General features: G+C 24.2%; 1 protein-coding gene across 1 annotated transcript in view; it reads left to right on the forward strand.

Moving 5' to 3' along the window:
• The first annotated feature begins 5,387 nt into the window (after positions 1 to 5,387).
• The window catches only part of LOC136968416 (uncharacterized), a 42,480-nt gene continuing 32,626 nt past the window's right edge, over positions 5,388 to 15,241 (forward strand). The window contains exon 1 of the mRNA XM_067262437.1: positions 5,388 to 5,445. The gene's annotated coding sequence lies outside the window, so the exon portion shown is untranslated. The remainder of the gene's footprint in view (positions 5,446 to 15,241) is intronic.

Genomic DNA, 15,241 nt, shown 5'->3' on the forward strand with positions numbered 1-15,241 from the left:
CATAGCATTCAGAGCCTTGGCCCCGTCTTCAGGAATTCAGTTTACTCTTTTTTCCCGTAATAAGCATAGTTAACCCCGAAAGAACAAAGTTGCTATGACAGTTTATCAAATTTCATATTGTTTCGAATAAAGTTCACCATTATTGCGGTACGCTTTATTAGGAACACTCACAGTGCCTTAATAACAGTAATACAGCATATGGCGTTATTTTTCAGATAGATTTTTTATAACAGTTTGCCAAGGACTAACTTTCATGAACTTTGAATAAATGTAGACAGTCGCATGTTCTTCGAACAACAATCCATCCGTGACAAGTGAAGATACTGCAGTATTATCTGCTACGTAGCAGCAACGTAACACGTTAACACGTCATCTGGGCCTTTTTACGACAACATATATATTGTATATTATTTACTTTAAATGTATACAAGATTTGTAAGGAAAAGGCCCAATATGGGATCCCATAAGGAAAATGTGACTTAAGAACGTAATTTGAGCTGGTAAAACGTCTCTCGGCTCAGTAACGATGGACTTTAATTGTCAGTTTAAAGTCATTTTAATCCAATTATATCAATTAGTCCAATGTAGGCAACTTTTTCCAAAATTGACCGCTGTAGTTTTAAATTGGATCGCAAATAAAATGTAGTGGAAAGTGGTTCCGCTAATTTCGCACATTACTTATTTGTGTCTTCAAAAACAGTGTCTTCAAAATCACCGCAGAGAACATAATAATATTTATAATATGCACCACCTTTGCACAAACTTCATGAACCCAATCCTGACAACGCATACATTGTATCATAGCTTCCTGATTATCTTCACCACACAGTTTAGAAAACCAGGATTTTTCATTCTCATTAAATTTTGCACTTTTATATTTTGATATTTTGGTATTCGATATATATTCTATTAAAAATAAAATGTCAGACAGTATACAAGTAAACTGTATATCGAATCTAAGGTGGAATCTACATTGGATCGGTGGTCCAATATAGAACATTCATATATTGCCTTCCAACTTCGACTGCATTGCTGCCATTTTGCTAATTAAAGCTTTACTTCCAAACATGTAACTCGAAAATGTTTACACAGTTTACAATTATTTTTCTTTTAAAATTTATACTGTTCATCCTTTGTATTACAGTTATTTTTTACAGTGAAGAAAAATTACCGATTAATTATATTTTAATCTAACAACTGCTTCGTATTCTTTGAATCGTTTCTGTAAACTCCTATAATTTCTACTATGTAATTCCCAGCTATATTACATGTTCAACTAAAAATTATGTACACCATTTACTTTTTAAACTATTTGATATAAACCTGTAATAATTATTTAATAATCATACATTATTACACTAATTTAATGCTTTTTAAAGACTGAAATTTACAGACCGAAAAATTAAAGACCGAAATAACTTTATATTACAGACTATGTAAATTTCGGTCTTTAAAAAGCATTAAATTAGTGTTATTAAATTAAATACTAGTGCATATTTGTGCATATATTATTTAAATACTATGTCTATAATATAAAGTATTTAAATAATATATAAAATAAAAACTGTAGTATTTAAACGTAGTATTTAAATAATATATATAAAATAAAAAAAATTACAAATAATTTAAAATACTAGACTGCACAATGTTGGCTTATTATAAGCTTCGTGTGTTACCGCAGGATTTGAGAAAATCGCATTTTTAATTTATACTTTATTCTTATACTTGAAAAATTCACGTATTTCTGCGAAACTTTTGCGAGATTTACACATATTTCTTTTTGAATGAATGAATTTATTTTAGTATAAACATCGCAGAGAAACTAAGGTACAGTACTTGTAATATACTCATGCAATGCTAGAAAGATTTCTTTAGCACTTGGAAAAATGTTAAAGTGAACATTATATTTTTCCTTTGTTAGGAAATTAGGATCTTGTCTTAGTAGGAATTTCTCCGATAGGATTTTTTTTGTAGTATTTTTTATAGGTAGATTTTGTCTGATAGGATTCTAAGGTGACAACAAAATTTATAATTATACAGTAGTTTAAAAATAAACTATCACATAATTTGATTATTTTAAAGTACTTGGTTTATAATAAAATAAAAACTGTTATCTATTTTCTAATTCATATTTATTATGTTATGCTTTTTATTAGACAACAATTTCTGTATATTGATTTTTAAAGAAGTGATAGTTTTTATGATCTTGTGAAATATATTAAAGAATAAGAGAACTACAGGTTTATCATTGTATGATCCTACAATATTGTATAGTAAAGAAAAGTATATTAAACTATGATACACAACTTTTTATTTGAGGCTACTCGTCCTCTTCGATATGCAAACATATTAAAAAATTTAATGTATTTTTATTGTGATTGTGCCGCCACCCTTGAATTTTTTAAAGAATTTTTTAAAGCATTTTTTAAATTTAAAATTAATTTAAAACAATAACAAATAAACGCACAAAACACACAGAAAAAGCTTAAAACAAAACACAGTAAAATTCAACGTTAAGAAATAACTTATATAATATTTTTTTACAATTAAATTTCTAAATGTGGTATTCCGTACATATTTTCTATATAAATAACTGATTTATAATAACGGAGGAAGAAAGATCCGATTGTAATGTAGAGATGTCAGAAAGGAGAATAGAAACGTGAAGTATTTCTGGTAGGAGCGGAAAGAGTTCTTATCCTAATATCAATGTAATGTGAAGTAAGCAAGCCATCATAGTAATTTCATATAAATAATCGATCGAAATACGTTACACGTTTAAAAAATCATGTAAAAAATTCGAGCGACATCAGGTGAGTCAGTAAAAGGCAAATGAGACAGTTTATTTAGAAGAAAATATATTTTAGAAGAAGAAGATAGAGAAGAAGATTAAATATTGGGAAAAATATTGTATAATAATTTCATAATAGTATACAGTGTATTTTATTATTTTTATTACTGTTAAATTCTGAGTGACAACTTTCCGAGTTTCTGTACGTTACATATAGATTTAGTTGTCACTATTTAAATGTTTCATAACTGTATTAATTGGCTTTTAATATCTTTCTTATAATATATTTGGTACAATCTGATGCGGAACGATTGACCACTATTACACCAATAAACAAAACCATTTATATTAAATATAATAAAAATTTAGAAAAATTATTAACAAATAACATTTAATGGTATGAAAATGTTTATTTAGTAATAATGAACACGATTATACAAATTTTCTATCCGAATAGAAATTCAGAAATTATTATTATTATTATTAAATAAAAACTTTAAATTATTTTAATGCGGTCATTACATTAAGGCGTTACATTATTATTTCTACGTTAATTATTCTTATTTAACGATTAGAAAAATGTTAAAGAAATAAAGTCAAATTACAGGAAATAAAATTAATTGAATTAAGGAATAAAAAAGTATCTATAAATCAATATTATACATATAAAAACCATTACTAAAATATAGAAACAGTATTTTTTAGCATGGAAGTATATTAACTTCTACCTAACTCCTAAATATTAATAGAACCGAAAAAGATTAATTGTAAATTCTAATCATGAAGAATTTTAGTTTTTACAATACCATTTTATAGAGTTTATTGAAATAATAAAGTAAATATTTAAAGTTCCAAAAACATTCTTCGAATGTTTCAACTGAATAAATAATTAAAACCGCTTATTTATATTTAAAAAGTAATTTATAAATTAATTAGACGAATCCACCTGTCAAATTCATATAGCTTCATATAATCTCTAGAAATTTCCGATATTGGGAAAAAATATAGAATAAAATGAAGATACAATATACAATTCAATAGAATTAATAATTTTAATTATATTTTATTCGTTTTTATAATAGACTAAACTTATTTCTCTTACTATTTCAGCCAGTCGACGATATTTTAATACTGTAACCTACACTTATTCCGAATACTAAATATAGAATGAGCTTAAACTTCAGTATTAACAAATTATTTATTTGATTGAAATAACGAGAGAAATTAATTTTAATATTAATATCTTTTAAATTTCTTATTGAACCATATATAATTACTGATTGATCATTATAAGGGATATTGTTTAGTAATGTAATTTATGAATTTTTAAAATCGAATATATCTTATCTCTAGACGTATATACTAGAAATATTGAGTATATTTTAAATTGAAAAGATCTAATTAAAGTTCACGAACAGAGAAAATGGAGAGCCTATTAGATAAGCAGAAGTTGCAATACTATATAATTCGAATACGCTGTCTGTGTTACTGGTTTTTATTATTAATTTATTATAAAGATAATTATAAAAGGTCATTTACAAAAACTAACAGAAATTTAGTTTAATTTTTATTTACAAACTAATAAATTTAAGTATATATCATTTTAGTTTGTTGCTATAAAACGAAACGATTTATTACAGGCCTACATGATTGATGTATTGATAAAATCTAAATTTATTTTCATGTCCTTCGTATAATTTCTGACTTATATTATTGTGATAAATTAAAAGAACGGTAAAAATAATTTCATTATATTGAAAACGAGATCACTTAGTTTAATTTCATAAACAACGTTTCTCGAAATATTATTTATTTTCGATTTTTCTCGTCTCTTGTTGTCTTCCAATGCTCTAGTTTATGTTATTTTTAAAACTTTCTTCACGGACTTTGCTATAATAAATAAAAATATTTTATAAACGTAAAAGAATGAAATATATTTAATTTCTTCGTTTCTTATTTCATACGCTACCATAAAAAGATAGAAAATAAATTTTATCGACGCATCTCATATAAAAATAGAAACGGTTTTCGGCGAATAGAAAGATATTCGCGAGTGTTTTTTTCTATTTGGGAAAAGTTCTGGCAAGAAAATATTTATACTAAACCGTAAATTCACGTATCATTTAAGATTACAGATACTATAACAAGAATACTCGCTACACTTTAAATTCAAAATTTCGATCGGATCAATCGATAAAAAAAAAGAAAAAGGTTGATGCTTAATAGATACAGCGATAAGTTGTAGTTATCGATAAAAATTTTAATTCGAGATAATAGATAATATGCTCTACATTTTATCTAAACATTCATTAAGTAACATCGATGAAAAATGAAATTTCGAGTTGGATGGAGACTCGAAACACTAGTAAATAACGCAGATTGAAGATAATCTTTTTGGCTTACGTACTGATAATATTGCGGTTGAGATGACAAAGTGTTAATTGGATTAAGGACACGTCACCTGTGTGGCGTGCAATGCAAATACAATCTGTTCAAGCGATAAACTTTCATCTGCCGTTCTTCATCTGTCAGGCCGCCCCCTTACACTCTGCCGATATAAAAGAGAAGTGGTTGTCTCTTCCGTCACATTCATCCGCTCGGCGCTAGTTGGCAGCGAATTACTCGATCAGCCCTTTTCTGAAGCCGTTATTAGGGTAAGCTACATCATACTTTGATTTTAACATTTTGCTAAAATACGAAAAATTTGTCTTTCATTTAAAAAAAAAATTTTGCATTTATTATTTATTTAAAAGAAGTATTGTTTTACGTTTCAATTGCTTTAGTCCGTATTTAAGTTTCCGTTTTATTATTGTTGCTGCGCTTTTTAATTCCCTCGTTTTATATTTTAGCAATGAATTAGTTATTAAAACGAGTAAATAAAAATTCGAATGTAATATTAGAAAGGAAAGATATTATATTTTAAAATAAAATAAATAAAAATGTGTTCTTATTTAATTGCACATCGTGATAAAGTTAAATTAAGTCTACTTATTAACGTGGAGACGAAATGTGTAAATTTTAACGCTTTTGATTTAATTTGCAATTAATTTTCTATTCATAATATAAAGAAACATGCGTTTAGAATACAGACAGGTAAGTATATATTTAAGATAATATTTGAATAATATTTAAATATTGCGAGAAGCTGATAATACCTTTAATAACATCTTTATTCAACTAGTATTGTATAAGAAATTCTATTATAAATTAATACAAAGTAGATTAGTTAAATCAGGAGTGTGTCACCTGTACATTTACAAAAGTTAAATTTTATATTGCTTTAATAAGGTTTTTCAGTTCAAAAATTATGTCATATTTATATTCATAACTATGTCGGCTTTGATTCTTATAAATAAAACACTTTTTGAATTTATGTAAATCGTATAATTGCATAATTTCGAGCAATTCAGTTTAATGATTTTTAGAGTAAAGTTTTTAAATGAAATATTTAAAAGGCATAACATTCAATAATGTATTATTATTATTGTTTGAGGATATCCATAAGAATTCATCAAGTAGAAATATCCATTTTTGCAATTTAAATATTTCAATAGCTCAAGAATTATATTCTTTGAATACTTAAATATTTAAACCGAACAAAATTTGAAATCAAGATATGAAAATAAAAAAGAAAAAAAAAACTCAGGATACTTTCATTACAGTCGGCATTTATCTGATTTTTCATCGCAACTAATGATTTGTAACATAAAAATAGAATAACTTTAGAAATTTCCGTTTTTTCAACTAGAATTTATCTCTTGGTTTTATAACACAAACGGATATCCAGGTGCTGTATTTGAGTTATTTTTATTAGAACAAATTATTTTTAGGAACATACAATAATAATAACAGCGATATTTAATCTAACACTAAAAATTCATTGGTATGAAATCTTATTTTCGTGTGAATTTATTTAAAAATTTTGCTTATTTTGAGTCAAAAAATACTTTTAAAAAAATTCTTCGATTCGCTTAGATTAGAAAATTAATATTTATTCAAACGTATAAAGAAAATACTATAAATTATATTTTATATTTAAATTTTTTATTTGCTATAAGTTTATCTATTAAATCCATTTTTTAAAATGATTTTTATCTCCAATAGAAGTAGATGGCAACTAAAGTTTACAGAACAAATTTATTGATAAATCTTGAATAATGCTTGTTAAAGTAACTGAATTTTAATAGAGAAATGTTATAACAAGTTTTCTAATTAATTACTTAATTAGGAAAACGGGACCATAAACATACAAGAAAATATAAAATAAATACGATATTAAATGCAAATTATGTGTTGCTATAATCTTAATATAAGTAAAATAACTAATAAAATATTATTATATTTACAATTATTGAAAAATTATTTAAAATAAATTTATAATTGTATTTGTTATTTTCGTTATTAGAAATGAAGTCATTTGGATTTTAATTAAAGTATATATTTTTATTGAGATTAATAATGGAAATTATTTTCCAATTATTTCCCTCTTAGTGCTCATACAGCCGAAAGAAAAAAATTATTTTCCAATTAAAAAAATAAAGAATATCTATTTCTGAATTTAGAATAAAACGAATATAAGATATGTTTATTGCTATATTAACTTTAACATTTATTAAATTACAGTTTTGTTTCTATTTTATTTCTTTTCTCAGAAACATGTGACAGTTTAATGATATCTCATTTCCTATTTTCATTGCCTGTTTGTTTCTAGAATAGATTCCCAATAAAATGTATACGAAGAATAATAGCTGGCGATACTTCTTTACTAATCCCATTTCATTCTACCTAATATCTAATTTTTGTTTCATTCAACTTTTCTTTTTATTATTATTTTTATTTTTAAATATGATTCTTTAAATAGTTTGCTCAGGAATTCGAATGAATAAATCAATCTCTGAAAATAAATCTTTTTAACTTTTATGTTTCTTAAAACGCTTAAAACTTATTAAATATTTTTTTCATGAAGTAATTATAAGTAATTTTTTACTTTTTAAATAAAAATTCATAGTTATTAGAAAAAATCTATTTCGTCAGATCAAAAAGTGAATAAAGAATAAATACATTCATTTCTTTATGTGAAAGGCCTGAGTTTGGAAGATAAGAAGCCAGCTTCTAAACCGAAGCCTTTTTAAAATAAATAAATAATATATCTTTATTATAATAATTTATAAACTTGTGACAATTTATGGTCCCCATTCTTTCTATTTTCATTTTTTTTCTTTTACTTTTATGTTTCGTTTTTAAATAACAAATTAATCGAAATCAACTACTTAATCCCATTAACTTATAAAAAATAAATTATTTATTATATTTTTTCCCTCTTAGTCTGTACTAAGAGGAAAAGAGCATTTGTTAATGTGTTAAGTACAGTACATATTAATATAAAAAATTTATATCTAAAAATATCAAATAATTTATCCGTGGTCTGAATTTTATATTGTTTTTTTATTTATAAAATTTTTTATATAAAATAATTTGAATGTTTTAGTAAACAATACACTATTTAATAAGATAAATTTTTCTGAAAATAAATTCAAATCTCTTGCTATTTGATTTTTTTTAGGAAGCAGTTAAGAAAATTATCCGATCTTTCTTTAAAATAACATATTTTTATATTTTTTTAATGTAAAATATTCATACTTCTATGCAAAAAAAATAAAGAAAAAATATCAGAGTAGGAAATAAAATCATTGAAGTGTAGCTATTTAATTTCGTTTTACGGCAGAGAGTCGCTGGAAACTTTTGAACGTAATTTTTTGTTGTTGTCTATAATTAAAACATTTTTGCCGTGATTAACATATGTTATATTAAAAATTAATGTATCGAGCATATTTTATTCTTGTTATCGCAAAATAATATCAGTAATTAAATGCATAATTGGTAATGCTATGATTTAATTACTTATACGATTATCATCACAAAGAAAGAATATTTATAAGGATTTATATTACATTTGAATATTAATAGTTTAACATTTATTAAATTTTTTTCATAACAATTAATATTTCTTTTTCTTATGTTTGTGATATAACAAATTAGAATGAATTTCTCAATATAAAAATAAAAATTCTATAGAATGAAGGTTGGCGAAGATTTCGATTTTTCCTGTTTATATTCATTCCGTTTAGTGTTGATATAGTGTAATTAATTTGATTTTACGTTAACATATTCTTTTTACTATACAAAATGAGTTAAAGGCGTGTAATATTAGCTTAAAACACATCATAGTTTAACTGATTTCAATGCGAACAATGAGAATCACTCCGCAAATAACAGAAATTCATTGTTCCTAATTGAAATATATCGTTACCGTTGAGTTAGACAATTGCACTTTCGAAATTAATCAAGAAATCGAACCTTTACTATTTTCAAGTATCCCGAATTTTATAACAATTGCAAATGATTACAGTACAATAAAATTCTATACAGTGAATATTTTCAGAAAAATTTTCAATACAGAGAATTAATAAATAAAAAATAAATACCCACTCAATTTGAGATGTTCAGTATTTTGTGATAGATTTACAGAATTTTTTGTTTGAGCATGCAGTTAAAATTACATATTCGAATGAAAGGACTACCACGGTATTTAAAATACAAAATAATTTAACGTTGGATCTATATACGAAGGAAATATTACCGAAAATTATTACATTTCATTTGAAAAAGTTTGAGCATTTAGTTATTATTATTATTATTATTATTATTATTATTATTATTATTTTTAATTTTAACTAAATGTTCCAGAAAAGCTTATGTTGTAAACTTCAGATTTTGAAGCGATTTGATATTTATACATTTATAGACAGCCGATTGTGGTAAAGGCAGCTTGCTATTATGAGGGACCAGGAATCAAATCCGAGCAAGAAACCTCCAGAAGTTTTTCGTGCACGATCTGTCTCGGATATGTCGAGTCCCATTCTTTACCACCTGGGCACCCCATTGTGGGCCTGGCTGAATTCATGGTAGGCATGGGATAAAAAGGCCTCTTTGAGCCTGCAGGGTAGAAATAGTCTAAAATAAAAAATGACACTAATTTCAGATTAAAATTTTGATCTTGCTTTATTTTTACCAGCTTATTATTGACTTATTGGCAATCCAATATTTCATTGATAGGCCTACATATCTACTACACTATTCCTTACTACTAATTTATTTTTATATTATTAAAATCAATATTTTGAAACTATGAATTTTATACATTTCACTTAAAACAATAATAATAGCAACAAAAACGTAAATTGTTCTGTTATTACCTAACTTAGAAGCAATTTTTAAAATTATAATTTCAAGTTTTAAACTCAGCCATAAAACAACTAAAGACATAATTCTAACCGATCGTTAATTAATATTTACATAACATTAACATTTATAACATAGCCTACTATATCTAGGTATGTAATAAGCAGCTAAATGTATCCGATTTATTAAAGTTTTGTAAGTATTATTAATATATTCGTATTTGAATTTTATTAATATCTAGAATTCCTACAATAATATTTGATAAAGAATAAAAATTTTCTTCGTTTAATTAGTAAATTTAACTGCGAATTTCTAAAAATAAAATAAAAATATCTTCATTTATCTTAAATTATTGTACAGATTTATCTCTCAGAAATGACTTTTAATTGTACTAATGTGATTAAGTATTGAATTAAATCGTTAGTTTGGAAATAATTGAATTGAATTTGTACCAAGAGATACGATTGGAGATTAAGAGAGAAATCGGTATTAATAGAGTATTAATGTGTCATATATGTTTCCTGAACAAATTTAAATTTGTGAGTTAACTCTAATTAAAGATCGTAGCAATTACGTTTCTAATTGAAAATAAAATAAAAAAATTATCTTATCAACAATTTTCTTTATAATCAATAGAAACTTTTCTGATTGCAATAGCTGTTTCTTCAAAACGCTTTAATTATATTAATTTATAAAATGTTTTCCTGATTATCGAAGCTGATTGTATAATGTGTTCAGGAATATAATAGGACATTTTATATAGTCATTCGAGGTGTGACTATAATTAAGATTCGTTTATTCCTTCTTCTCTGTCGATCTATTCCTCTATCTCTTTTAGTTTTGTGATCGATTTGGCTTACTTCTAATTATAGTTATAATACAGATAAAATAATACCACCAGTTAGATGCCGAGTTATCTGTTGTTTTTCTTACTTTACCTTCTCTTTGATGGATTTTTCATAGAAACTTGTAATGAAAGAAAATTAATTTTATCACAAAATTTATTGTATTTATAACAATTAATTTAAATATAAAATTTTTATTCCATAATGAAAAGATTTTTATCAAAAAATTAATGGAACACGTTTCAGCTTTTTGTTCTAAAAAAAGAACTGTAGCTTCTACTATAATTTACATGCTGAAAATAGAACTTTGTAACAATATGATAATTTTCGCTAAAAATTATGTAAATAAATTAAATAATATTATATGAATCAAATAGAAGGTAAAACAGAAAAAATTCACAATTTTTTAAACTATTATTTATGTAGATATAAATCGCAATAAAGGCTAGAATATCTTTCATGTTTTAATCGAATTTATATATATTTATATAAAACTTTTAGTTAATTAAAAAATAAAATATTATGCCTTACTTTTCAGCAAATAACAAGAACTTATATTCTTAGAAAACATCGAATAATAATAATAATTTCTCAGTTTTTGGTTCATCGAATTTTCGTTTTTTTTTCACTCTATCTCTTTAATCAATTTCAACACGAGTTAAATAATGATCATTGTAAAAATTCTTCTGTTAATGTATAACGTATAATTTAGTGTGAAATATACCATAATAGGAGTTAAGTTAACGAACTACGTAAAGAGTTATCTTCTGTGTTTTTCTCTTCCTTCATCAATATTTGATTTCCACAATTACTATTTAACCCTATATTATGTGAAAATCTCAAAAGCGCAAAACTTTATAACAATATTTCAATTATTTAAATTATCAGATAAATTAAATAAATTTTAATCTTAATCAGAAATTTTTTTTTGTATATTGAAAATGATAAAAAAAATTGCCAAAGTTAATTAAATTTAAATTAATATATTTGATGTTAATAATAATCGAAACTATTAATAAGAGAAGTAGACTAGCTTAAAACATAATTAATAAGGGATCTAACATTACAATTTTATAACAGATTCTACTTTAATCCCATCCCGTCTGATGAGAAAATTTTTAATGCTGTGTCTGTATCATTCACCTAACAGAAACGAATATTTTTATTTTAATGGAAAATCCGAAAAATTCTAACTTTTTAGTGTAAACAGACTAGGGAATACTTCAAAATGTTAGCGATTTAAAAGTACCAAGTATTGGAGAGATAAAACGCCATAAAATTAGCGTAAAAAACCCTCTAGGATTGATTTTAAATTATTAATTTATTTACAAATGAATTTTTCAATGAGATCTAATGTTTTGCGGTAGATTAATTTTTGCTTTCACTTTACTTTTGTATTTTGAAAATTATTAAATGTACTGTACATAAGATAAAAGTTAATTCAATTTCAAACGTTAAATAAATGAGATATACAGTTTACTCTTTTAAATTATTAAGTAAAGCTATCAATCTCGTCAGTGTTTTAAGGTAAAAGAACAATATTTTTATTTTTGTCTCTTTTATGTGTAAAGTTAACTTAAATGTTTCAACTTTTAAAACTGAAATGCAGATGTAATGTTTTCAATATAGTAGTTTTTTTGAATTACAATTCATTTCTTTATGTAATTTTATCGTCTTTATTTAAAAAATTTCTTATAATAATTTTTAATAAATTGCTTAAATGTACATCAGTATACCCTAAAAGAAAAGCAGAAAATTCTTTATGTAAAATTTAACTTTTAATTGAGATTTTACGATTAAAATAAACTTCAACTTTTAAAAATTAACTTATATAAGATATGTAAAAACCATTTTATATTATAATACAATACAGTCTAATTATATTCAGTTAACAAAAATAGTTTATTAATTTTAAGCAAGTTCATGTTACAGCATCTTCAAAGTAATATTTCGTTTTCAAAAATAAGTTATATGTCTAAGAAAAAAATGAATTATGATCAATAAATCCTTTTATATTCTCTTAAAATAATCAAAATAAGTAATTGTTAGCAACTATAAATAATCAAGATGATGATAATTTTTGTCTTGAAGTAGAATTTCAAAATATGCATAAAAGTCCCAAAAGCCAGTTACGTATTGTAAAGACTAACTTGTAAGTATTTGAATGAAAGAGCAATTTAATCATATATTTTCATTAATTTTGTAGATGAGCAGGTTATTCTAAATACGGAGCAAATTCACATTCATAAGTGTATCCATAAACGTGACACGGTTAAGTGAGTTTTGAAAAACCCTATATTTTAAAATATACTCTTTGTTTCTATTAATTCAAATAAAAATATATAATAAAATATATTATTATAAAATTTTTATGTAAGAAATCAAACTTCACATACTGTATTTTTTAACTGAAAACAGCATATTTCTTTTGTAACGCAATATAACGTTATATAAGTAAACATGCAATGGCTTTTTTTTAGAATGATATTTTCAATTTTTAATATAAATTATTATATAAGATATAAAAGAGAAGTAAATCATAAATGCGTAAACAGATAAAAAGAAATCAATCACAATTTAACAGAATTTCTAATTCACTAACTTACCTGAAGATATATTGGATATATTTTTTATAGAAAAGTATATTTTTTAGTTCCTATTCACCAAGCGTAGGTTTTTTTTTTAAAACTGTTTAAACTAAAGGTAATAAGCGGCACAAAAGAAATAAAGCTTTCAATTGTTTCAACGATGATTTAGATTCAGAGTGCCTTTGATTTTAGATCTTTTTCTATAATGACACTCTTCATTTAGTGAAATAAGTATTTCACTAAATGAAAAGTGTCATTATAGAAAAAGTCGATCAAGTAAAATTTTAAATGTTTATTATGCAATTGTTTTTGAAAGAGTATTATTTGAAATTTCTTGTAAATTCAAAATAGAGAATAATAATATTATAGATACAAAATAATATATTAATTTCTTCCAATTGATTTACTCTATAAAATTATTTATTCATACAAATCACTAATCAATTAATTAACCATTCTTTCATTACTATGCAAAAATTTGTGTATTGTTATAAATACTATATAACACCGATTTTTAAACAGTTTCTCGTAAAAGACCTCCCGAGAGGCATTCAGATCGCCCACGTGTCGCGTTGCCGTAATCGAATAAAAGCGATGGCTTTTTACTACTTTTTACTAAAATATTAAGTTTATTATATTTATTTTCATAGTGTATTATAAATGTTTTCTATCGCTCAATATAGATTTGAATATTATTAAAGAAGACATAGGTATTAAAGTTCTCGTTTGTAAATGTGTTATAAATACTATTTATACAATGTAAAAGGCCTGAAGATGACAAACAACAACGGCAACTTTTTTAATAAGATACACAAAAAGTGGTTATATCAACTCAAAAAACATTGACAATATAAGTGATGGCATGGAAAGAGAAACTTTTTTTATATTAATATTATTAATGTGCTTGAAACGAAAAAAGGGTAATAACTGTAAAACTATTTGTCTTTTAATGGTAGTTAATTAAAAATTATATATATATATATATATATATAGAAAAATATAATTTAAAGACAAATAGTTTCAATTATTACCCTTGTCTGGATTCAAACTTATCCGTTATTGTAATAGAAAAATAAATTTTGTGTCGCTTTGTCTTCATCTCTTACACTGCCGCTTTTTTTGGATTAATTGTAAACATTTCTTTAATTATTGTATCTTTTCTTTCCATTTTATAATTTTGTAAAACGGCAAATCTTAAATAAATTCGTATTCTTTTTTATTAGCGCAATTAAAAATTTATATTCCAAACTATTAATTCTTTTCAATTTGATCACTAAATTAATAGGAAAATCTAATCTGTTTTTGTATCATACAGAATTAAGAAAGAAACTTTAATCTTACAGAAAGTGTTTAATCCAACAATCGGAAAAATTTTAGTCTAAAAAGTTTCTATCAGAAGAATTTATTTAGAGTTATATTTTATATGTAAAATTTTAATGGATTTTAAATATTATTCGAATTGGTACTAAAGTACTCTATACTGAATAGAATTTTTTATAACAATAATACTGATGCTGTAATTGTAGTATAATAATGATATGATATATCCGTAATTCGAATTTAACAAGATTTTTAAGGTAATCATTTACTAAATGATTTCTACGGAGCAAAGTATCTCAAATATTTTGGTCTGTAATAATTCAAGTAAAATTTTTTTAATACACAATTTAGTAAAAGTTGCAAATTTTCTTGTCGTTTGCAATAACAACTTTTTCTGTGTTTGCTGAAATTATTTTTACAGGTAACAGAAATATCTGGAATTGTGTTCAAACTTA

Source organism: Centruroides vittatus, unplaced genomic scaffold (genome assembly GCF_030686945.1).
Source record: "Centruroides vittatus isolate TY-2023 unplaced genomic scaffold, ASM3068694v2 contig_1476, whole genome shotgun sequence".
Lineage (NCBI taxonomy): Eukaryota > Metazoa > Arthropoda > Arachnida > Scorpiones > Buthidae > Centruroides > Centruroides vittatus.